Below are 25,156 nucleotides of genomic sequence, written 5' to 3'. Positions count from 1 at the left end.
CGGGGTCAAATAGGCCACCTTCAGGTGCCACATGGGACGCTTAAAGCAGGAGACTGTGACCGTGCAGCCAATTAAAGGACACTTGGAAAAAAGCAAAAAAAAACAAATACTGCAAGGCACATTGAGGAAGATATGCATAGTGGAGCATATCTGCCCTGACCAAAAAAACTGCCAATTAACCAACACCCCATGAAGCTCAGCTGCAGCCGCTTCAGCTGGATGGCGTCCATGTGCAGTCAGTAAAAAGTCAACGTGGAGCCAAAGAAAGGATGTGAAGGTTGAGGAGGGGTGGGTGGGGGCATGGTCTTGAGGGTCTGCTGAGCACAATTCAAAGTGGATTTTTTTTAAAGTGAGACCAAGGCCATAGAGGGATACGCACATTTAGAATAAGACGTGTTCAAGGGATGAGTCACCTAAAATTCCATTGGCTTTTACCCAATGGACGCCTACACTTGCAATGGATTCCAATATTAAAAAAACAGGAAAACAAATCTGATGGTTTGAAGCGAATATGTCAGAAAAGATGCAGCAAGATGATGGCGTTAACAAAAATTTAAAATATTGAACATAGTGTTTCAAATTAATGTGAGTGGGGAAAAAAATGTCCAAGGCTACACTGACAGATTTAATTTAATTTATTTTTTCCATTTCTAACTATTTAGACTGTTACCGCAAGCAAATGTTGAGATTCTGCGCTATGTGTTTGCAAACCAAAGGACTCAAAAACTAGAATCTGACACTCTGCTTATTCCATTATTATGGGATTTTAAACAGAAAAGTATTTACTGAGGTTTAACAGAACATTAAAATCCCATGTTTGATCTTTGGGCCTTAAAGTTCACACACATAAATAACATTCCTATGTAACTGATTCCAATAATTATAACTTGCGACAATTGTTTGCTGGCATCTGTGTATACATTGTTTATGGGGGGAAGGACAGAGGGAGAATTTTTACACTGGGGACAGATGTTGGTGCAGAGTTTGGGGACTTTTCACCCGTTAAAAGGGGTTTGGGAAAGAGTCTGGCATTTCAGTAAGCATGTGCGTGTGTTGGTAGACTGAAAACAGATTGAGGTGGTGTTTGGGATCAGCTCTTTCAAAGGTCACACTCAGCGCTAAGCTTCCAGGCTGCCAAGTGAACCCTGTTCCCTCTGTGATCCAGGTGACCCTCAGCCAACACTTTCACAACCCGCACGACAAGAAATAAAAAAAATAAAATAAAATAAAAATTGTGCACGCACAAGCCGCTCCTCCCCAATGACAACGGCAATGTTCCGATCCCAGTGACGAAGTGGCTGGCACCGAGCGACGTTGATTAAACGGTTCCTTTTAGACTCTTAGAGTGTTTCCATTTGAAAAGAAAGGGGGCGGGGGTTGAGAGATGCTCTCTGAAGTCCTCTGAAACAGTTCGACCCAAACAAGCCACCAGCCTTAAGCGCAGCCGCAGAGCAAGATGCTGGCAAGGAACAAACAAACAGCTGCAGTGACTTAATTTTCCCATTAAAACTCATCATGGCGTCCTAAAGGCAAGTTCGAGGGAGTTGATCTGGGAATTTGTTTCCTGCACATCAACAACAGACTCGCACGTGCCTCCAAGAATGTTTGGTTAAATACTCTGTCTGTACATATTATCAGAACATGAAAAAAATAAAAGAAAAATGAAAGGTGGGAGAGTGAACATCAGTGTCACTGCATCCAAGGATTGCAAACAGGGAAACATCCCCGATAATAAACAACAGTCTATGGTTCCCCAGTCTGTCTTGGTTTAAAAAGCCTGCAGGCTCTAGCAAGAACTGACTGGGTCTGGATTCAATCCTTACTGTTTATCTCTGTGAGCAGCAGCGACCACTTGCCACAAACACTCGAGGGTGGAGATGGGGGGGGGGGGAAACCATGGATGGTTGGCTACAGTTAGCCCCACCTACTTTGATTTGAACATGAAAAGTCAAAATGCTGAGTCTGATATTTGGACATGAATGGACTCAGTGAGTCACATTCTGCAGTAAAATGACTCCGCCCACTTTCACATCCAGCACCTCCAATAAAACTCCAATACACAATTTTAACATGCATACATGCAGAAATACATGTTTATATAAGTACACACACACACACACACACACACACACACACACACACATTATATACGGTATGTGGCACAGCCACACCAAAAGTAGGTGTGCCATCAAGTGGCTAGGAGGTATGACCGTTGCTGTCCATATTATCGTAAGGCTAAAAGACTTAATCAGCAAATGCATTAAACTGTTGTAAATGGCCGTTAAGTAGATTCCAAGTCCTAGGCCTCCATATATATTTTACCTACATACCGGGAAGGCAGCCACACAAAAGACAAACACCAGACAGTTTGTATCACTTTATAAAACCTGAGATATGAGTCAGGGTTCAGGTTTCTTTAAACACGCTCCAAAGTCCTAACGCTCAAGGGCAGGAGGCATTTTATGACACGGATCGTCAGCATACGACTGACAGTGAGCAGCACACCTGTTGACTGTAGTCGCACAGGTCGCCATGGAGATGATCGCTGAGGAATGTCACAGTGACAAACTAATGGGGCCATAAACTCCTTTGAGTGGTAACCGGGTTGGTTAATTAACAGAGCGCGATTAAGCCGAGATCAAGGGCGAAACCGAAGAAGTGTGTTGTAGTTTGAACTCCAAGTTCACGCTTCCCGTCACGCCTTGCATCTGTTTTTTTCAGGTGAAAGCGGCAGGGGGAAAAAACACGATCCCCACATATTATGAAAGCATTTAGAAAATAAATAAATAACTTCTCATCATATAATGTATGCTCTCCTTCATCTCCATGCAGTGGGAGAATAGAAGCACATTTACACAGATGCATAAAAAAAATCCTGCTGGAAAGGTGAAATTGGGCGTGTGTATGTGGTGATATCTGCCATTTATTCACTTTTGTTGTTCAGGAGATAGAAAACAGACCAAGTTAAACAAAAGTGGAGAGCCAAAAAAAACTGGAAACAGACCCACGGAAACAGTGAAGCAGCGATTTCACCCTAATATCTTTATTTCCATCTTCAACCTTCACCCAAAATCTGTTTTCATGCAAGCTACCATTGTTAGAACATCCACAGACATGCGAACAAGGCCCGAGTCTAAACTTGAGGAGTAGATATTCAGGTGCCCCATTGCGCTACATGCCAGTGTGTATTTGCAGATAATGAAAGTCTCCCCTCTGCTCTAATCCAACTGTTTTGTTTCGGTCTGTTGTCTGGAATCAAGACGAGGGTTTTGCCTTCTCAGTCTCTGTGGAACCCACCGAGCTCTGCCCGCTGAGTCCAGTCACTGACTGCGGCTGAAGGACACTGTTGCTCCAGCCCCGGTCCCTAGAGCATGTCCCCAGCTCCAACAAAAGCCATCTGGGCTGCGACTGGGAGCTTTAGCAACAAAATAACTCTTTCAGTCTTTGCTCTGCGTGGTTCTGACCGCGGGGGCCAACGGGGTCGCGCCGTACCAACAACTCTTACTGGATCTCCTACTCCTCCTCCTTCTTGGCTCGTCTAATCCCAGGCCAACATGACCGACTGCGAGTGAAAGCGCCGCACGCCAGAGGTGGGAGCCAAGACAAGGCGCTGCGAGACCCAGAAAAGACCACCTGCTCATCAAACTAAATTGCACGGGGGCTGAAGGCGCCGGGGCGATGGCGGGAATGAAAAGGAGAGGTGAGCAAGGGGGAATGAAAGCAACGAGGACAAGAAGAAAGACGAGTCAGTGCTCTCCCTCTGTGATGCTCGCGGACAAAGGAACAAATTACATTTCTGCGTCATGGCACCGGAGGGTCAAACTCAGCGGAGGGTCCCACCACTCAGCGGCCGGCGGTGCTGTGAGCGTGCTTGGTACACGGACGCTTCCGCCGCGTTCTTGCACGAGAGGCGGTGAGGGCCTTTCATCTTGGCTTCCTTTTGTATTCCGCCAACACTCGCAACTGTTGTCTCTGTCTTCCTCCGTCAGGCAGAATTGACTGTTATTATTCCAAACAGCATTATCTTTATTAATGCCACAGGTCTCTGGACCGTGCACTTCCAAGGGAGCCGGGGTCCGCAACCAATCTCCCTAGATAAAAGCTCCGGCCGAGGGCTCGCATGCAAGTCAGATGGCTCTCATGCTCGCGCACACACACAACACACACACACACACACACACTGGCCTTCATCCTCCCTCCTCGTCCTCCCAGAGAGGCCTACAAAGACGGTGGTGCGGCTTTCATCTTGCCACTTTGTGTCCGGCAGGCGCATTTGAACTGAAAGGAGCAGCCTCGCCGCAAAGACCCAGGACAGAGTCAGAACAGAGTCAGGACAGGCTCTCAGGCCAAACAAATTGTTATCACCAAATATACAAAAACACAAATTATTACCGGACAAGCTTATTTTTTAAAAAACTGCAAAATATCCCAAATTGAAAAAGTTTACAAGCAACTTGATCTTCCGGTGGTACGGCTGAGGCGAGAGTGCCCTCCACTTGTGTCGAGGCTTATGCTGTTGGTGGCTTGCACACACACACACACTCAGTGCAGGGGCCATTTCCCAAAGTCTGCCATGCGTGACGAGTTATTCTAAAGGTGGTGTGGAGAGCTGACGTGTGGCTGGGCCAGAGGCAGGGCGGCTTAGTGCCTCAGGGCCCTCGCTCCGCTGGTCACACAGCATCAGCTCCCGGCTCGAGTCCGGACACTGATTTATGGGACATGAGGTGTGCGGGGGGGCGGAGGACGGGATTACCATCTAACCAGCCATGAGGACCACCCAGATGGTGGCACAGGGGCCGACAGCCGCACACAGGCACGCAAATTCAAACATATTTACACATTTTGACGGGGGATCCTTTGAGGGCTGTGCAAAGAAATCTGGCAAATATTGAGATACACAGAAGAAAAAATAAAAGATGCAGTCCTTGGCAAAGATTGCGGCGTTTTTTTTTTTTTTTTTAACTTAACCAAGCAGGGAGAGCTGCACATGCCATTTGTCAACGCGCTGTTAACCACTCAAGTGCAATGAGAGGGATTAGCTGTGCACAGAGCGGAGCAGCAGCAGCTCTGATGGGCCTCAGACGAAGTCATTCCGCTGCCGTCGCGTCACCCCCGTCTCTTCTTCTTCTCACTTTCACTTTGCATCATGCGCAATTGAAGAGGAAGACTTGTGTCATATTTTGATCTCGGATTTCTCTCTCAGGTCCAAAACAAAATCCCGCGGTCACGGCTGGGGAGCAGCAGCTGCAGCTGCAGCAGCAGCCTGCTGCAGACCGTGGCTGCCGTTCTCCGGCTCTCAAAGCATCTCTTGACATTCACGAGGAGTTTGACCGATTGCATTGTTTCACACTTGCAACTGTCTGGACACATCTATTTACACACTCTACTTCCACTCCCAACACACCCACTTTTTTTTTTTTTTCTTAACAACACCTACCGCCTTGCAGTGCGGCACACTTTTTTGTCCAAAAAAAATGCGAAACACACACAAGAGAGGAAAAAGAAGCAAGAAAAACAGATTTTTCACTTGCCGAGGCAAAGCACGGCTTCGGTCTCACGGCATCAGTCGGATGAGCTGAACAATGAGAGTCAATGACGAATCGGACGTTGTGCATTCCTTGGGCAAACACTCACTTTATAAAAACGGAAGACAGGTCGACAAACACTCACCTGCCCTAAGCTAATAACAAGTGCAGGCACACACACACACACACACACACACACACACACACACACACACACACACACACACACACACACACACACACACACACTCAAACTTCACCATATGTTGAGACAACAACGGGCAAAACCAGAGAGGACCAGATTTGCTTATAAAATGAAGGTATGCATGTAAATAAATCAAAATTAGATCTTATTTGTTACTTGTTTGAGCAATTACCTATAAGAGAGCCGAGTCATGCGCACCAAGGAAACAGTCTTGCACGGGGCTCTGATTAGGGTTGCTCTCCTAATCACTGCGACGCAAAAAATAAACATTAAATAAATTATTTGCACTCGGCCATCAGCGACGGCTGCGGGCGGGAGGATTCCGGAAGGACTTACGTGCAGCGTATTTCTTAATAGGTTGCACATTTTTTTTCAACAACACGCCGACGCAGGGGAGCCTCGGTGTGCGCAAAAAGTGAGTCAGGAAGTCGGCGGTGACTCTGCTTACTTTCCTGCCAAACAAATCAATCGCATTTCCCCCCTCCAGGTTTGTTTTGCCAAAACAGAGAACGACGCTGCGCTACACTTCCTGACCGTGTGATGCTGCCCCCCTGAATTCTGATTGGATGCATGGGGGCAGGAGGATAAATGTGTGTGTGTGTGTGTGTGTGTGTGTGTGTGTGTGTGTGTGTGTGTGTGTGTGTGTGTGTTGGGGGGGTGGGAGGGTTGCTGGCTGGCTGGCTGGCAGCGCACGCATGAGAGAAAACACATTCTTGTCCCATCGCCATGGAGATGAGTCAACAGCAAGTGGAGCGAAGGGGAAGCAAGAGGGCTTGTCTGCTGCTACTGGTGGTGGTGGTGGTGGTGGTGGTGTTGCTGCTGGTGGTGGTGGGCCACAGGGTGACCTGCTGTAGTTAACAATTCATTCCCATATCCGGCTCCCAAATGATTGGGCAAACACGGCCTGCTTCTGAGTGAAAAGGGCCCCCGAGGGGCTGAGAGAGGGGCATCACCCTGGGGTGACACGCTGACAGCCAAACACTGGTCTGTGGAGGGCTGAGAGAGGGGAGCGAGGGATGCTGGGCAGGGAGCTGGGAAGGGAGGGTTGGTGGGGGTGGGAGGTCGGATGTGGGAGGGGGAGCTTGGTGCACAGAGTGCCGTCGCCCACAGTGGAGTCATTTGAAAGGGGTGAGTTCACTCAAATTTGAAATTTCACTCATTTAGGACTCTTCTTTTTTTTTATTATAAATAGGGTAAAGAATTCCACCCAGTGGAGGTCAAAGAAAAACGTGACAGACTCACACTGAGCTGGACACTCACGGATCTGTAAGACTTGGCAGTCTGATTGGTCCCTTGAATCTCGGTGACGTTGCCACCCAGTTTCAAACCCGACTTGGCACTGGGGTGTGCTGGCTGGAGCTGTTTTCACTGCTGCGTCTTCCCAATACAAGGGGGACTCCATACTGAGATGCATTTTAGTTGTTTTTTATTATTCGGGTGGAATTTTTTATTTTATTTTTATTTTATTTTTTTTTGGGGGGGGGGGGGGGGTGCAATCTGTGAAACTCCAGTACTGTTGCGTGGATTAAAAAATGTCAGAAGAGCCTACAGTGAAAGTGGCAAAAGGGGGAACTTAAAATTTAAAGTGAGCGAGGTTTTTCTGGATGCGAGATTAAAAGGAGCACGCGCGTCAGGATCAAAAGGGGGAAATTTTGATTTTGATTGAACCGTGTCTTTCATGGGAGGGCACATTTCCTGACTATAAACAATAATCATTAATCATCTGCCATTATGTCAATAAGTGATGTCTGGCTGATTTTATAGCACTAAAAGTTGGCACACCTCTTCGTGCTAATTACTGGCTGGTCTAAAAAAAAAAAAAATTGTGTGGAGATGAGTGTGAAGACCATCTTATAACGAGTCACTGGCTTTTAGGGAGAATAGGAGGGCAAAACTTTTATACACTCACCGCAATATTCTTCAGAGGCACTTTAAACAGTTGACACCTGTTTCCTAGAAGTCGGATTTGGGCTCCTCCTCTGTGAGAAAAACAAAAAAGGAAAACAAAAGTGAGACAAGGTCATTTTACTTGCACCAACAGTGTTTGGTTGCTGTTCTAATCCTTTGGACTTTGTCTGGTCAGTGAGGTTAATTTTAGCTACTGAGCAAGAAATCCAAGTGCAAAACTGCATAAAAATTCTAAAAAATCAGAGACTCAGATCCTCAAACCACAGGGCCAAAACAACACTGACTTGACCGCTTTATGTGGACAACAATGGGTGACTGGGCCTGGTGCATGTCGTCATCACCACATAGTACAAGGGGAACCACTGCGATGCACTTATTGAAAGGCTAGACTTCATGGAGTGGAAGGTTTTTCTGCGGTCAGCAGCAGCTGTCGGGGCTCAGCTCCTGCTGCCTGGAACAGCAGAGCGCTCGGCTCACTCCGAGAGGTTGAACCGCCAGCAGAGTTTTGAGCGGGCAGCAGTTTGGAGGAGGGCGTGCTGGCGGAGTGGACCCGTTACTGGTCCTCCACTGGCGCTCACGTCACAGCAGCGCGTTTTCTCAAACGTTGCCAGAGCACAACGGTCCCTTAGAGGGAAATTAAAATCCTGTAATCCTCCCACCCAGCGGATTTCTAAATTAAAAACAGGGCGACATCATTTATGGCTCGTCCGTTTGAGTGGGAGAGAAAAATAGGGAGGGAGGAGAAGGGAACAAAAACAAGGTGGTGGGGGAAAAAAGTGAGAGCCAATGATAAATATATCAGATGTTAAGAGTCACTTCTCGAAAGGTGTGTCATTTGGGGAGTTTGGGAGCAACTGCTGGCGGAGGCTGATTTCTATATTTGGATCCACTGGCTGAAATAAAAAGTGGACTCGGTCGGCAGGCGCTGGAACGTTCTCCTCGCCACTCATGACCTCAGTGCCGCGGCTGCCGTCACTCCATGACGAAACGATTATGAAACGGTAACGACAAATTCTCCTCAGATACGAGCGCAATTTTTTTGTTTTGTTTTTGCGCAATTCAGTGTTTCCAGCCAGTGATTAACTAATAGTTACAATGGATTTACACATGCTCAAAGCTGCTGTGTTTGGTTCCTATTCATTTTTTTATGTCGTCTGTTGATGCTGCTGTTGCACTCCTGCATGACTCGGGCTGAAGGGAGGACGCCCCTGAGGCCAGGCTGAGGACTGAAGTCGTGCCCCGTCGCGGCACAAAAAGCATGCCAGAATCAGGCCTGTAACTAAAACACAGGCGTAAACACGGGCGATGTCAAGGATTACACCCTGCAATACCGCCGCAGGAAAACCACAGACAGCGCAGGTGGAACCTTTCGCCGTCTCAGTGGCGAAGGTCTGACTGACAGCACGTCATCTTCCCTTGTTGGCTGTGAAACCTGTGTAAACATCTTCAGGCACTTTTTTTTCTTTTTTTCACGTGTGCGATTAGGAAATGGAGGGGAAAAAAAAGGCCTTGCAGCGTAAAATCACATGTTGCTGCTGAGATTTTCAAATCTTCTTTTACGCAACACGGAATTGGAGCTAAAATGCAAAAATGGGTAAGCTGGTGAGCACCACAGACGGCGGCTCTGCCACTTGATGAAGAAAAAAGCAGTTTCAGCCAGAGCAGGGATAGGATGGGATAGGATGGGATGGGGGAGCGGAGGTTTCCTCAGTGAACAGCACCCTCTAGAGCAATGCTGCATACTGAATCCTGCAGCTCTGCCCCGGAAAGCAGCAGTTTAGCGGCCAAATCTTCAATCCAAAGGCCAAAAACACACACACACACACAGGGTCTTTAGTACTGCAGCTATGAACCTTATACATTGGTTTTGATCGTGCACAAACACCAAAGAATGGGCTCCTGTAAAGCCTGGAATGGTCAAAGCCGTGTCAACGTGCTGTTGAAATAAGGAAATCAGGCACACCTTCCTTTCTGTTCCTCTCTTTAGTAGGTGATAAAATAAAATTGGCCCCTCGTCTCATTCTTTGGCTGATTCCTCCAACGAGTGCAGAGGTGAAGGCTGAGCTTCTCATTTTCCCAGTGTGAGCTGATAATGAGTCGGGTCGCGATTAACGTATTTATGCTTTAATCGTGTTCAAGAGTTTCCAGGGGAGGGGCATGCAGCAGAGATTGAGGCATTTTGTAGAGAAAGAGGCTGTGAGTTCCGGGTTGAGGTACCCGAGCATGCAGTAAGACAGCGAAAACCGCACGCGGCCTCTCTGTTTGCCTCAAATCGGGTTACACAACCACGTAGGAATGCCCCGCACGTCGGGTTTCGGAGAGCCGACTGGGAGTAGCACACAGAGGCAGGAAGGCGCGATTTCAGTCCTTCTGGTCTGAGCACAGGGAGGAAGACTGGAAGCGCCACACCTACTGCAGTGAGCGTACTTCACACGTGCTTACATAAACTCAGCACAGCAGCAGCAGCACAGCAGCAGCAGCAACGTGCACCAACCACCAAGCGCTGCCACCCCCCCTCCCCTGCCAATCCTCCCCATCCCCACCACATTAAAAAAAATATTTTTCCATGCCATTAATAAAAACAGACATCGTACTGTTTCAATAGGTTCACTTGGTATTTGGTAAGCGCTTGAAAATTCATTGTTTTACGAGCTTTTAAAAAACTTTCCCACGTACCCTTTCACCAAAGTTTTCCATGCATCCGATCCCGGCGCGCTTAGTGCAGCAGCGATGCTTAAATATCAGAGCAGCGTGTCTGAACTAGGGCATTAACTGATTGCGCAACATTATGCATTTTTTTTGTTTAACATGGGCTGGACTTTTTTTTTTTTTTTAAACCAAAACTTCTGCCCCCCAAAAATTGTGGAAATGCACAAGATTTAATGCAAAACGACAATATCTCCGATTTTATTTTCATCATACTTTGCAAAAAGCATATTTTAAACTGCCTGTTTTGACTGTGCGCACACACGGTTTTGCCTGCATGTGACAGCGGAAGGTCAGAGTGGTGAAGCACTGCTGCACTGTTTGCTCTCCTCCATGTACAGAGTTTGAACAGTGACGTGTGAAACCCGTAAAAAACTAATGAAAAGACAAAAACAGGAAGCCGCGCCACTCTATTTGCTCTAGAACAGCCAGAAGAATGAGCTGCTGCCGCGACCAAACAAAAGCCCTTGGCCTGCATTCCTCCCCTCCGTCCGTCAAACCTCGTCCACCTGTCGAACGGGATGTGACGCCGGCAGTTACGCCAAGATCCATCGCGTGATGGAGGACGCCTCTCAATTTGTTCCCGTGCCCGTCAGCTCGCCGATCTCCGAGCGTGACCTGGGCGGAAGGCGTGCATCCACAAGTTCCACTCCGGTAGCCATTCCATACCTCTAAGCAGGAACATGTGCACGCTAATCGCAGGGACTTAGTGAGAGAGGAAGCGTTTTCCGATGAGCTTTTCAAACTGGGTGTGACTGCAAATACTCGAAAATATTTGTCATTAGTTCAAGTGCCTGAATGATACTGTTGGGTTAACCTCAGGGTGGATTATTATCTCCACTGAATCACATTTTTGTGCATTGGCACTTGTCAGTAAAATAATAACAAAAAAAAACAAACAATTGGAACACATAGACTACTAAATATATAACTTTGAATATGCAATCTGTTCACAGTAGTTTAATGATCATCATTTGTAATTTATCTGTACGTGTTTCAGCATATTCCTACAAGGAGTCCAAATGTCCTGCCACAACAGGCCGGTTTTAATTAAAGGGAGAAAAACTGTATTGGAAAATTAGAGGAAACACGCAGGAAACTGTGCATCTTGCCATTATAATAGAACTTAAAGCAGCAGAAATGGGAGGCAGGTGTCACTTGAAACTAGGCATAATAAGAGACGCAATTATTGCACAGATTGACATCTTATGAACAAATACACAGAGCTGTTGATAAAAAAGCCATCATTTTTTTAACCAGTTAAGTTTGTCCTAAATTTTGACATTTATATTATAGAGACAAAAACAAAAAACAAGGAACAATCACAAATTGAAGTCCAAAATCACTGGTTGTGAACAAACTGAAGTTGCGAGGCTGTAGACTGCCGCAGGGACACACACAAGCTGTAACATTTGATTCACTGTTTTAATCAGCTGCTACATACATACTTACATAAAGCCAGAACCACCCTCCACCCCCTCGGCCTCACCCCTACCCTCTCCCATCATCATCATCATCATCATCATCATCGTCCTGGTATCGCAGGGAGCCACTGAGGGGGGAAGCTGGATGTGATTTGTATGTGTGTTTTTGAAGAGCCGTGCTCATAAACAGCCATGAAAGGGGTCCCTCTATTCAGCTCAGCCAGCAGAGATGCGCTTCAATGGCCTTGGCCTTTTGTCTTGCCCATTTCACAAAAAAAAAACTTAAGTATAGAAAAAAAGCGGGTGGTGGGGGGCTGAGAGCGAGACGAGTCCCAAACCCAAATGATGCCATTAGTTTGGGTGCCCGCCTCGGGTGAAAAAGGCTTGAAGAGCGTTTGAAGTGATTTAAAAGATGCAGGAGAGGGCTGCCTTCCAAATCCTGTTTGGAGTGGGAGGAGGGGGGTTGAGGGGCGACGCTGGAGCAGAATGGGAAGGTAAAAAAAAAAATGCCAAGCTAAGTCGTCACTCCATAGTATGCAAAATTGCTCTCAACTCCGTGAGTGCGGCCGGTGCTTAAAACAAAGGACGCGGAACATTCTTTGGTCACGTGACGGGGGGGTCAATGCGCCACGGTGGTGCGTGGGGTCGGTAGGTTCACCAAACTTCCCACGCTGCCTTACGCCATGAGAGGCTGCCGATGCTCTCTAGTCTTGGCAGGGGAATTTTGTTGGGTGGCCCAAGCACCCACATCTATCGCAAGACTTCCTCATCAGCATGACAAGGACGATACACACCACTTGCGCAAGTTGAATACCAAGATTAATAAACACAGCTGAGCCGTTTTTGTTTTTTTTGTATGGATTCCAATGAGCTCCAGGAAACAAGTTGATAGCGTAACAATACGACGGAGGAAAGGTATAGCAGCAACTCGTAAGACAACAATTTCCTGAAGGGTGCACCAAAGGGTGCAGTGTCATTAAAGCAAAATGGTTAAAAAACAAAAAAAACAAAGACATCCCGCAAGCCAATAGAATCGTGCCAGGCATGCCATCAATGTGTCGGTTTGTCAACGGCAACCTGATAGGTCTGAGAACCTGACAGTGTCAACAGCAGGACGGAGCCAAGCAAAACTACTTACAGGGAAACTGGCGGGGCTTGCGTCTTCTGCGTAGCTCTCCTAATTTTGACATTCATCACATGACGTCCTTACCGATAAATACATAAATAAATGTTTCCTGTTTGCGTATATTGCTCACTAATCCTGGGCTTTTTTTTTTAGCATTGGCTTGCAAACGACTCCCACGTGACCCTTGCAGCTTCGGTATCAGTTTTCTGTTTTGGAGAAGTTTAGAGTTTCTCTGGTGGACTGATGAACAAGAGAAAAGGGCAGTCCATCCTTTCACTTCTGATATGTTAATACCCATATAATGACCACACTGAAAATTACAGTAACCTAGCTGAAAATATTTAAGCCATTCCAAAACGTCCCAAATACCTGACTTATCAGCTCTCGCTGCTAACACAGTCCCAGAGGTCCAGATCAAGGTTCTGCTGCTGGGGTCAGCGACCTGAGGGGTCTGCGGACAGTAGCAGTTTATCTGTCTGAAATCCACAAATACAAAGTTTCACAGCCCAAACTGTTTTCCCTCCCACTCAGGAATTGAAACAGTTGTAGTGGCCTTGCATGTAATCTGATTTCCCTCCCACTCAGGAATTGAAACAGTTGTAGTGGCCTTGCATGTGATCTGATTCTCACCTGCGCAAGTGTCGAGTTGGGAATCAAACCAATGACGTTCCAGCTAGTCCCACTCTAACTACCCAGCTTCAAATCCCATCTCAAAACCCACCTTTTTAGAACTACTTTTAACACCCGATTAATTGCCCTGTTTTGCTTGTCCTGTTATGTCATACATGACGTGTTATTATTATTACCTCAAGACCCCAAAGGGTGCATGGACGTATATCGTAAGAAGGCCAGGCCTAAGTAACAGGTTGGGTAGACCAGGAGGACCATGATGATGTCAGTGGAAGATTTTAGCAGGGTGTCTGATATGGTTCCTGTGGGCCCCTGATGATAAGTCACTGGGAGACCCTCCGCAAACTCCTTGTTGGTTTACAATGCCGCCTTAGTCTCAGCTATCGGACCATCTCACTGGGGGAACACATGTGGGCTCGCCGGACACAGGTAATCAGGGCTGTCTCTCTTGCAGAAACAATCTCCGGGCGATAAAAACTACACTACCAAAAATCTCGGGAAAGGCGTTTATACGCATGCCCACTTCAGGACTTGAATTGGTGGGGGTTGAAAATAAAATAAAATAAAATCTGAAGGCATCTAGGCTCTTGTGCATGACGCTGCCAACCATGTGCTGCGTTTCCCAATGACAGGCAAAAATTTTTCCAGCTCTTTTTCTCTAAAGGTGACCCTCCTTGCACAAGCACCGGCGAGGACTCTCTGTCAAACCGGTTGGTGGTGAAATCACTGTTCATTGTGATGCCTGTTGTCAGGGATACACCCAGGTGTTGCTCACGAGCCAAGGCAGAGGAATCAGAAAGCCAGGGCGCTCTCTAATCCTGCTCCATACCACAGTGTGTCAATAATCAGGAATGCACTGCCTAAACGAAACCATTGTTCCGCTGCCAACAAAATCACAAATATCAGCACTGACACTGCCTCTGGGCACTACCGTCCTCAAGATGGGAGTAGAAACCAACTGAAGGTGAACAACAAAAGTCAAAGAAGCGTAAGGGAAGCTTTGAAATCCCTCCAGACAGCTTAATACCGTCTAATTCATAAAGCCTTTTTTTTATTTTATTTTACTACAGTGCATGTGGGGGTGAACATCCTTGTACCGTTGGGGACTGACTTAAGCGGCTGAGAAGTTTATTCAGAAAGACAAAGTCGGAGCTTCTGAGAAGAGCAGCTGCTGTCAACAGTTGGAAAGCTTTGAAATAGAACTAAGCCCCGAGACAGCAGGAAATATCCTCTTCAAGTCTTTGAACTCCGTCCTATTGGAGTTCCATTCAATGTAGATGAAAAATTTAATAGGAGAGGGGGGGGGGTCTCACAGCTATTTATACAAATGCGCCTGACACTGACTTCTGCACTCTGGGGATTATTATTTGGCAGCAGCTCTCTGGGAGTTGCCATCTTCAGGATAGGTTGGCGTCCTCCCCTCATTATTAGTTTTTATGACTTTTCTGCTACAGCTTTCTCATCTGCCTGCATTGTGTTTTGTTGAATCACACCGTGGTTCATTTTCTCCCTTGATGTTGATTTGTTTGTGCAGACTTGAGCAGGTGGCTGGCTTGCAAGATGGACTTTTTCTTTTTGCATTTCAACCTTTAAATAACGCAAATGTGCAAAATTACTGGGGTAGCATGTGAGTGTTCTGGGCAGGTGAGTTCTAGGCATCTCGCATCTGTGCATCGTTTTGTTTTTTGCACCCTGTTTTCTCTGCAGCAATGACACTATCCGTGGTCTCCAACTGGGGGTTAAAAGTAAAATTACTTCTTAAATGACTAATAAAAGTAGCTGCACGACGTGCTGTTAAGCTGCATTCAAGAGCTCCAAAAGGGCTCATCTGAAACATCTGCGCAACACAGCAGTAGTTTTGGTAGCTTACACAACAATGAGAGCAGCATAAACAGTTTGAATGTGTCAATCTCTGCACAAACACGCAAACGCTCAAACAAACCAGCTGACTGATAGGCAGTACAAATGCACCCTGGGGAGCGGAGGACACAGATTATCTTGTTAAGTCAAAAGGTCGAAGGCAATCAGACAGGCAGCTGGGGCAGCACTTGACCCGCCCCCTGCTCTGGTTACGGCACAACCTGAACTTGACCCTCGGTTGCCTGATCTGAGAGCTGACGCTTCAGATGCAGCCGGTCGGCTGAGGATTATCTGACCCCGGACGCGGAGAACTCGGAGCCTTCCTCCACCTGGCGAGCAAGTGCATACTCGTCCTGATGTCATGCACCTAATTGCTCTCGCTGCGTGGGATGTGAAGTCTGATATAAGGTGCATTGTTGACAGTGCACAGGCTTGTGTGTGTGTGTGTGTGTGTGTGTGTGTGTGTGTGTGTGTGTGTGTGTTTGTGTGTCATCGGGAGCCAAGCTATTACTTGCCTGCAGCAACACGCGTGCGTGTGCGCACACACGCACACACACACACACACACACACACACACGTCTTCACCCGCCACAACCCATCATTACTGCTGTCACGTAGCCACCTCCGCAGAGGGCCTCGCAAGCCCTGACAACCACTGGCACACACCTGGAGGGCCCGACACTTAGTTCCCAGCTTTGTGCTCTCTCACACACACACACACACACACACACACACACACACACACACACACACACACACACACACACACACACACACACACACACACACACACACACACCTATTCATATCCTGCAGCCTCAGCTTCTACTCGCCCCTCCCATTTGCTGTAAACTATGTCTCTCTGCCATATCTCCGCGACCGCAAAATGCCTTAGTGCTATTTAATTTATTTCCTCTGTTATCATTCTGCTCACCAGCTGGGCGCTCAAGGTGCAGAGCCAGGGCGGCAGCGCGCCACTCTTCAGGGCGAGATTAGATGACAAATGTGGCGCAAAAGAAGAAAAAGACAGGAGACAATCCACGGTGGACAATCCAGTTACGGCTGATGAAAAAAAAAAAAAAGAATGAAAAGCTTCATGCCGTGCTCCTCGTCCACAATTGTCCGTTCATGTTTGCAAGAAGTGGGCCGGCTTGAGAGCTTTCACGGTTTAGGGAACTCACGCACACACATACACACGCACAAGACTGCTGAGCAAACATAACACCTGAGCTCAGCCCACCTGCCACATATGAATGACCTTTGCAGAGGCTGCCAACAGTGACAAATCTGACGGGGGGGAAGCAGGAGAGGGGCTTTTGAAGATCATCAACTGTTGGTTTAAGGCTGCTCGCAAAGAAAAACTCCTGTCATGCAATCAAGGGAACAATGGAGGGGTGGCCCCTCCACAAATGTGTTTCCCCTGCAGGAGCCTTCAAGAAAGACGAGCGTCACCCACTTGTTTGCCCTCCTTCATCATGTTGCATGGTTGACTAGGAACTGTGCGTGCACTGCGCCAAGTCCTATTCAAAAGGGAGCTTAGTGTGTAGCAGGTTACTCCGATGAAGGTGTGCGAAACCTGAAACCTCGCAAGGCTTTGGAGGTAAAATGCAAACCGAGGAGCCTGAAAAACAGCATGTCATGCCTCGCCACGCTGGAAGTGGACGGTTTGGAAATATCTCTCAGTGCAGTTTGTTGTTCGGGGCCCGGCTGGAGCTTAGGAAAGGCAAACACGATTGAATGAGATTCAAAACACGTTTTAAATGTTCAGTCCCACAGTCCCAGATATGGCGAAGCAGCTTTCTTTCACTCCACTAGGGAGACTGCAGAAGATTGATTTTTACTTTATGAGAAGGTAAGAAAAGTTTCTAAATCATATGCCTCAGAAAAACAATTTGTCCCACAAACAACAATAACGATAATAATAAAAATGATAATAATCATGCAAAAACCAGGACAAAGTAGGAATGAACTAAACTGAAATAAATACATTTAGTTGGGAGGAGTAGGGTGGAGGGGCACTGAGTTGCTGTGCTCATGTGACACATCTGCTAAAAACAGCCACTGTCAAAATTATTCAATTGCTCGTCACTCTCCAGTTATTCAGGAAGCACACACAGTAATTAGCGCAGACAGAAAAATTGCAACCAGCATTTCCGAGAAGTTGCCTCAACTCATCTTACTCAAACTCTCTGCTGAACAGCACATATGCTGGTATTGAATCTGACTGCCCAGTCCAACAGAAAACAGGGAGGCAGACGCTATGAAATAAAAAGCACAAACCAGCAAATTATTTGTGTTTTAGGGAGGTCGTTGGTTGGGTGGCGGGGGTGGGTGGGTGGTTCTTTGGTAGGAAAATCGAGTTTGGTCGAATGTAGACACGTGAAAAGCTTTTCGTGACTCCAGGGACGGATAGATTCCCTCTTGTGGTGTCAAAGAAATGTGCTCCTCAAATGAACTGGAGCCCAGTAAGCAGCCCACATCTCTGCTGGAGGCCAGCAGCGAAGCACTGCACCAGCAAAGAAGCATAACACAAACTTTTGAACCCTTTATTTCCCTTTTTTCTATTTCAGCCCCGGCAGTCCAAAGAGAGCTCGGTCATTGAAGCCACCTATGTTACCAATGATGTCATCAAACCCCTGAGTATACACACCAGGGGGGGATCTGGGTAACATCAAGGTCAGGCTACACACTGTGGGCGCTGAACGGTGTCTCCCTGCTTCTGTTGCATAGAACAATATACAGAGCCACAGTCCACTACGTGACGCGTACACACAAACCATTCACGGCATGTTAAACTCAATATCACTCTGGCACCCTGATGCATTAGCGGTGCAAGCATGTACGTGCTTGTGTGTAGGTGGGCCAGAGAACACAGAGGACGGTTCCCAAAGAACGATACCTCATCTTCTTTGAGTGACGTGAGCCAAACGTTTCAGCTGCAGTCTAAAAGATGCTGATAGACGAATCCTGACTCATGGAGATCATGACCTTGCATCCAATCATGGTTTCAGAATCTGAGGTCTACAACCTCAATTCCACAAGTGTGTGATGGTGTGATTTGCCCAGACCTGTGTGACCTCATTGGAAAACCCCCCAAATGTTCTGCTATGTCAATTCCATTAAGTTACTGAAAGTTATTTTCTTTTATATTGTGTGTCATGTTTGAGCACATTGAAGTAGATATCGAGCAGCTCACAAGTTAATGTAAAAAGAAAATGCTAATGCGAACGCTAAATTACTAGAAAGGTTAAGGAAGAACTGCGAGTAAAAAATAGATTTCACTCAGGCAGCACGGCACATGTGACTCAAAGAGGGATCATGTGATCTCTATCTGTTCAGTGAGTGACCGGGAAGATTCATAATCAGTCCGGTGATCCAATCCTGTCACCACGGGCAACAGATAATACAACTGGTTTTGTAGCCATCGATGCAGAGACGGGTGATAACGACTGCGTTTGGACTGTCTGCATGCATGTGTGTGTGTGTGTGTGACTGCTGTGAGAAAAATGCACAACTGTCTTCGGTGAGAACTTAGGGAAAGATCAAGCCTCAGGACACATGAGTGTGTGCGCGCGCCTCGTGCTCAGAAAGCTCAGGCATGATCAAACAAGGCACATCCAGGTACAGTATGCCAACTGTCCTACCCACCGACATGCCCCCACCCCATCTGCCCGCAACAACACCCTGAAAAAAATGCACTGTCCCCCACCCTCTCCATCCCCACCGCGGAGTCCTAGCGGTGCACATCGAGTCGGAATGAAAGAGGCCTTGTCCAAGAGACTAATCCTTGGGCGATTAGTCAACGCGTCTCGATTAAAAGCTGGCGATGCTGAACATTCCCCCTCGTGGTGGTAACAGAGGGCCACAGGTGTGCAGTCTTAGAATTAAAAAAAAAATAACGTCGGGCCGGGCGGGGGACAGGACAGAGCAAAACAAGGAATGCCAACGCCGAAGCCCTGTCGCCCGAGTGTTACGAAAGTGTACTCACGTGTTCTGGAAAAAAAAAAAAAAAAACTCCACTGAGTCTCTTACCAGAAATCAGCAGGAGCTTGAGAAGCGCTACGTGCATTTTTTCGACAGATTATCCCCCCTTCATCATTCGCTGTTTGCTGTAAACAGCCATTTGGAATCGAAGGGGATTGAGGAGGAGAGACAGGCATTTCGACTAATCAGCCGCATAAACCGTCTCCTTCTATTAACATAAACACCTCGTCTTAAGGGTAGAGAGCCGTGTCGGGACACGCCAACCGGTGACTAAAATATTCTGGCTTTGATGAACTCTTCACACCAGGTGAGTGCGTTCGTTGCAAGCTTTGAGGAACGAGGAGCTTCGCCCGACGGCAGGGTCAAAGCAAGAGGGCTCCAGAAAACTGTACATTTGATTAAGTTTAAAGTATCAAAAGCAGGGAGAGGAAATGTCTTGGTTTGTAATTTAACATTTTAATTCAAGCACACAAGTTAAGACTATCGCTAGGCAACTAGTATTATTGTTTAAATCTCAGCAAATAAATATGGCTTACTTCCTCCATTGTCACTGCAAACCATTTCTCTTAATCTGTTCCTTGTTAACCGGTGGCAGCTTGAGTGTCAGGAAACGACCTTTGGCCCCGGGGACACACTACTGTACTTCCCCAATCACATCCATCGTGCGGCGAAGGTTGAATGAAAGCTCTGAGGAAGGGCACGGATCAGCGGTGGGGCGGGGACTCCACAGGGACCAGAGACAGAAAGGAATCACTTTCTCCCCCCCCTCCCGGAGATAACCGTGGCGTTATACACGAGAGGGATTCAAGTAACAATGGTGCGAGGGGAGGGGGTGAACGCTTCCTGCGATCACATGTTGTTCAGGCGACCGCAGCACTTGCGGACGAGCCGGGCCGGGCTGCGGGGTGAGAGGCACACACATGGTTTTGGTTTGGCTCCGTGTAGAACTGGGAGGAAAGAAGGGGCCTGGTAACAGGAACCCTCCAATTCTCACTTCCTGCTTCTGCTGGAAAGGCAATCCGAGCACCCGTCCTGCCCATCAACACTAAGCGCACTGTTTGCCCCGGCAGCCGAGGGGATAGCGTGTTCGCACGCTGGTGGGGGAATGAAGGGGACGCGCCATCGCACCGAATCAGCCTGTCAGCACCAGCCGGGTTGCCGTGTCCCCAATGACCTTAGACAATCCCATTCATCCTGCCCCCCATCCACCAGGTCAACGGCGGCACCTGGACTGACATTGTTTCAGAAACCACGTTTTAATAGGTAAAATTGACCGAAATTTAAATTTCACTGGAGTGCGCTGAACACTTTGTTGGTGCATTTTCTTGGATGTACATTACAAGCCCATGAAAACGGCATACTGCTCATGTGGTGTCATCAGAGAGTCAAGAAGACGCAGTGCATATCCAGTGAAGGCCTTGAGACACAATCATGTGAAAGTGCACAAGACCTGTACTCATGTTTTCTTTTTTAAATCCTGCAAGTTTCTTGTTCTTTTCTTATCATTCTGCACAACATTCTGGGCAAAATGGCAGTTTAGACACACACAAACATCATATGGAGAAAAGTTATGTCTTTTTTTAGGCTGCCATGGAATTCTGTAAGAATCATTTGATGAAATTCAATGTCATAAGCGCCAACACCTGGCAAGTAGACTATGGGTCTGATTGGAATTTGAGGTCAACCATCCCTTTAAAACAGGAGGTGGGGTCAAAACTAAATGTCATATGTTTTCAATCAATCTCCATCTTCAATTTGTGATTAGCCTTTATCTGCTTTGGGAAGTAGGGTATCTGCAGGCCAGCCTGTTGAGCGGTGACCTATTTCTGAACCACATACCGACAGGGGATACGCAGAGCGGTTAATCAGCGTGGCGGTGGAAGGTATACATGGCTGAGGCATGAGGAGCAGCCTTAATTACAGGCTTGTGCAACCACCTTAATTACCTTTACTACCTGAGAGTCAAATTAGCATGGCTTAAAGTGCTCGCAGAGGAAGAGAACTCCGGCTGAACCTCCAGTCCCCTCCTCAACAGCGGATGATGACTCAGAGCTGTCAGTTTTTTGGTTGTTTTTTTTTTTTTAACATGGTTTCACTATTGACAGCAAAGAGGAAACAATGAAGAAATATCCTCAGTTATTAGATCAATTTTCTTTAAGAATAATGCTATTTCCTTCTTTCTGCATCATTTCTTCTCAATCTTGGTCATTTGGGAATGTCTATGGGTATTTCTCAACTCCACTTGTCAGGAAAAAAAACCCAAAAACTCAAAGCGGTTCACAAAATCAACGTTTATAATGGGAGATGTAGTTTAGAGTCGACAAACGCTTTAAATAAACTTCAATTCTACACTTTTCAAGCTCTCGCTGGCTGCATAAAGTGATGGTAAGGTACAGATTCGACCCACGGGTCTTGAGTTTATCGCATGTACATCGGTGTGTGTGTGGTTCGGAGCATGCATGTGCGCCCTCGGCCCCTTTGTTTATGCTCTGCCAGGTCTGGACGGCGAGGCCGGCCTCCTTCCCACAGCATGCAGAAGGTTTAACTGGTGTTGTTGCAGGAGGAGGAGTGATTACATTCTAAAAACACACCGCACCATATGTCAGAGAGCGCGGCCCAAACCACACCGTGATATACAGCGGAGGGCGTCAGGCCCGCTGGCTGCGCACTGCTGCTGCTGCTCCTGCCCTGTTGGAGCTGACGCAGCCTGGCCGTGGCTTTTGAGGCGACTCGTTCACCTGGAGTTATTCTGAGAAGTAGAACAGGACGGAGCTGCGTCCAAGATGGCCAACGCTTCGTCAGCAAGCCCCAAAGATGATGGAAAAAAAATGGGAGCAAAAGTGGGAAAGGAAAGGGAATATTTTTTTTCTTTACAGAAAACCCTCTTTTAGCAATTTGGCTCCAGGTCTGCTTCTCCACCTGACTTGCCAAGTTTAAAGTCGGACCAAATGCATTAGCGGCCGATTTTTTTCTTTTTTTTTTTTAAATGACGTCCGCACTCTTGACTACGTCTCTTCCTTCCCTCAAACACTTGCCAGTCGTCGCAAATTAGCCAGTGGGCGCTGTGTTTGTCCAAGAGGGGAAAACACACGACTGGGCTGTCTCGCCGCAGAGCAAGGCCGCTGTTGGAAACGGGAGGCCGGCAGCTGCCACGAAAGTCATTAGCTCTGCTCCTATGCCAGCGACATTTTTTTTAAAGTGGGCACCTCCGACTTGAACCTTCCCCAAAAACAAGTTCACGGTTCACCTTGCCCCAGAGCCTCGCCCCGTCTTCCCGTCCGTCTCCATTTCAGCTCTTCTCTGTGCTCTCCTTGTGTCTGACAAAACAAGACAGAGCATGCTCACTGTACACTGCCAAAAAAAAAAATGAAAAGAAAGAAAACAGGGAGGGCTGCTTGGGTGAAGGGGATCGAGGAAGATTAAATCTATTTTGAATCCTTCCCCTCCATCCTCCCCCCTCTCAATGTGGTAATTACCCCTCTTCCCTCACCTCTGCCGGCAGCCTGTTCAAGAACACATCTCCTCTGTGGTGTTTTGTACACAGAAATCACGGCTTTCACCTCCTGCTAAACCGCCGACATCACAGCAAAAAAAAATTGCACGCCGCTCGTTGGGGAGGATTACATGTACTTGTTCTGCTAAATAACAGAAAAAAAGTGTGGCCCCTCAGCGTGATTGTTTCTTTTTTTATTATTTGGAGTTTGAGGAGGATAAGAAAAGATCCAGTGAACATCACTTGCAGCTGATCATTTCGTGTGCTTGCATAATTATAAAGCAAACAGACAGAAAACTGCTGAGGCTGCTTTTATAGGTTGAGGGTGAGATTCTAACCCTTCTAAGCATGAAAATCATTTTATCATTTTTTCAAAGCTTTGTGAAAAAAAAGAAAAATGACATTTTGGGTGCAGTCACCAGGCGTGGAACTGGTTAAAACTGTGGCTGCCATGAGACGAAAGTAGACGGCTGAAAAAGCCTTAAAACCGTAATTCTCCGCTCCCTAATCACACCGCTTTGCCACGTCATAAGCCAGGTCATTTGCGTCTAATCTTAGTAAGCAGATCACAAAGTTTGTATGCGCGCTTCCTGTGCAAATATGTTTTTTTCTTTCTTATCTGCACCCATAACAAAGGGTCAGCAATGGTTCAGCTACAAAAATAAAAATTAAAAAAAGAAAAAAAGTCCCTGTTCCAAACCTCATAACATCAAAGTGATGCTGCAGTCTCCTCAGGTTAGAAAATAATAATAATCACAATCATAATAGCAATAATAATAAAAGCAAATGGCTCCTTCTGTCAACTCTTAGTTTATTTATTGTTCTCGGCAAAAGAAGGCCGAAAAAAGAGAAGGTGAGGAGGACGAGTGGAAAGCAAAACAAAAAGAGGAAGCCAGAAGGCCGATACGACACCAGAGGACGATCATTTGCCTCTGCGACAGAAATACATCCTCAGAAGTTTACAGGGAGCTGGGTGGAAAGACTTTGTGAGCAGTCCAAGAAAAACAGGGGCTATCAGGCACTTCGGAGGTGCCCCCCTCCCCAACACCACCACCACCACCTCTCCAGGAGAGAGCAGAGGAAGCTCCCCTGCTGTTCCCTCCGCCAGTAGCTGCACTTTGAGGGACTCTGAGGGAGGCTGAACTCTGCATACTAAACATTTTGTCTAGGTGCCAATGCTGTAACGCTCTAATCTGTTCTTTCCATTATCTGGAAAGAATATTGTGTTTTTCGGGGCAAACAGGCGAGAGAAAGAGGTTGTAAAACAGAGGTTTTCGAGGTTCTGTGGGACTTTAGATCCTTTTAGGGGCGAAGCCATGGAAGGACTGGGTGCAGGAGAGACTGATGTAGTATACAAGCTATGTGTACACACACACACACACACACACACACACACACTGCCAGCTGGGCCACTGATGTAGGCGGAGTCTGACCATCAAGCCAACACAGGCCTTTATAATCATGCAAGACTTACAGGTGTGGCGCCCTGTGCTCTATATTTAATTACAGATTATTTCTTTTACAATGATGGCATGTTAAGTGAAATGTAGCAAGACACCGATTCTCGTTGGCCAAGACATTGCCGGGCCGCAAAGCCACCCCTCCTTTGAAAATTTTGCAACACTGCATGTTCAGCAGACGTGAGCCCATTTGCTTCCTTCCTTGCGGCAGATGTGGTTTGTGGTTAATGTACAGTGTGACGCTGCACACACCTTCACTTGAAGGCAATCAGGCACCTCGAAAGAATGACATTTTAATAATATTCTACCGGTCCCGCTTTGCTTCCACGCTCTGCTAGACAAACAAACTGAACCCTATGAACAATGCGTTCCCCTCCTCGCCTGTGGTGGCGCTGCAACAACTACTGATTGATAGGAAAACATAAATTGCTTAACACAGGGCAACTTTGCTACACTCGCGTTTGTTTTGGTTGTGTTAACCCACAATTCAACAGCACAGTTCAACGGCACTTTCGGACAAACCCCAAACTAACTGGACATGCGGAGAAAACCCACTTGAGTTCGATTTACCAGGTCCGGCGTTAACGCACCCTTAAACTCTGGCACGTTGGCTCAAATGACGCAGCCTCAGCCCACATTCTCTCCCGCCTTTCCCCTCCCGTTGTTGTTGTCGTCGTCTTGTATTAGGCCAAACAAACGCGGCATTAATGAGCACACCTCCCAATGATTTTTCAAGAGGTTGGAACACGCAGGAGCGGCCGGCGTTGGCTCCAGGGGAAATTCCTGCTGGGGATGACAACAAGTTAAGGTTGAGCTCCATGATTTGTGTTGCATC

General features: G+C 47.1%; 1 long non-coding RNA gene across 1 annotated transcript in view; it reads right to left on the bottom strand.

The window, feature by feature from the left end:
* The window catches only part of LOC142886980 (uncharacterized), a 47,984-nt gene that overhangs the window by 7,808 nt on the left and 15,020 nt on the right, over positions 1 to 25,156 (bottom strand). Inside the window, exon 2 of the long non-coding RNA XR_012926468.1 lies at positions 7,640 to 7,709. This is a non-coding gene — a long non-coding RNA (uncharacterized LOC142886980). The remainder of the gene's footprint in view (positions 1 to 7,639; positions 7,710 to 25,156) is intronic.

Source organism: Nelusetta ayraudi, unplaced genomic scaffold (genome assembly GCF_046127955.1).
Source record: "Nelusetta ayraudi isolate G7.1 ecotype Tasmania unplaced genomic scaffold, CSIRO-AGI_Nayr_v1 ptg000016l, whole genome shotgun sequence".
Lineage (NCBI taxonomy): Eukaryota > Metazoa > Chordata > Actinopteri > Tetraodontiformes > Monacanthidae > Nelusetta > Nelusetta ayraudi.
This window is presented reverse-complemented; position numbering and strand designations above follow the sequence as displayed.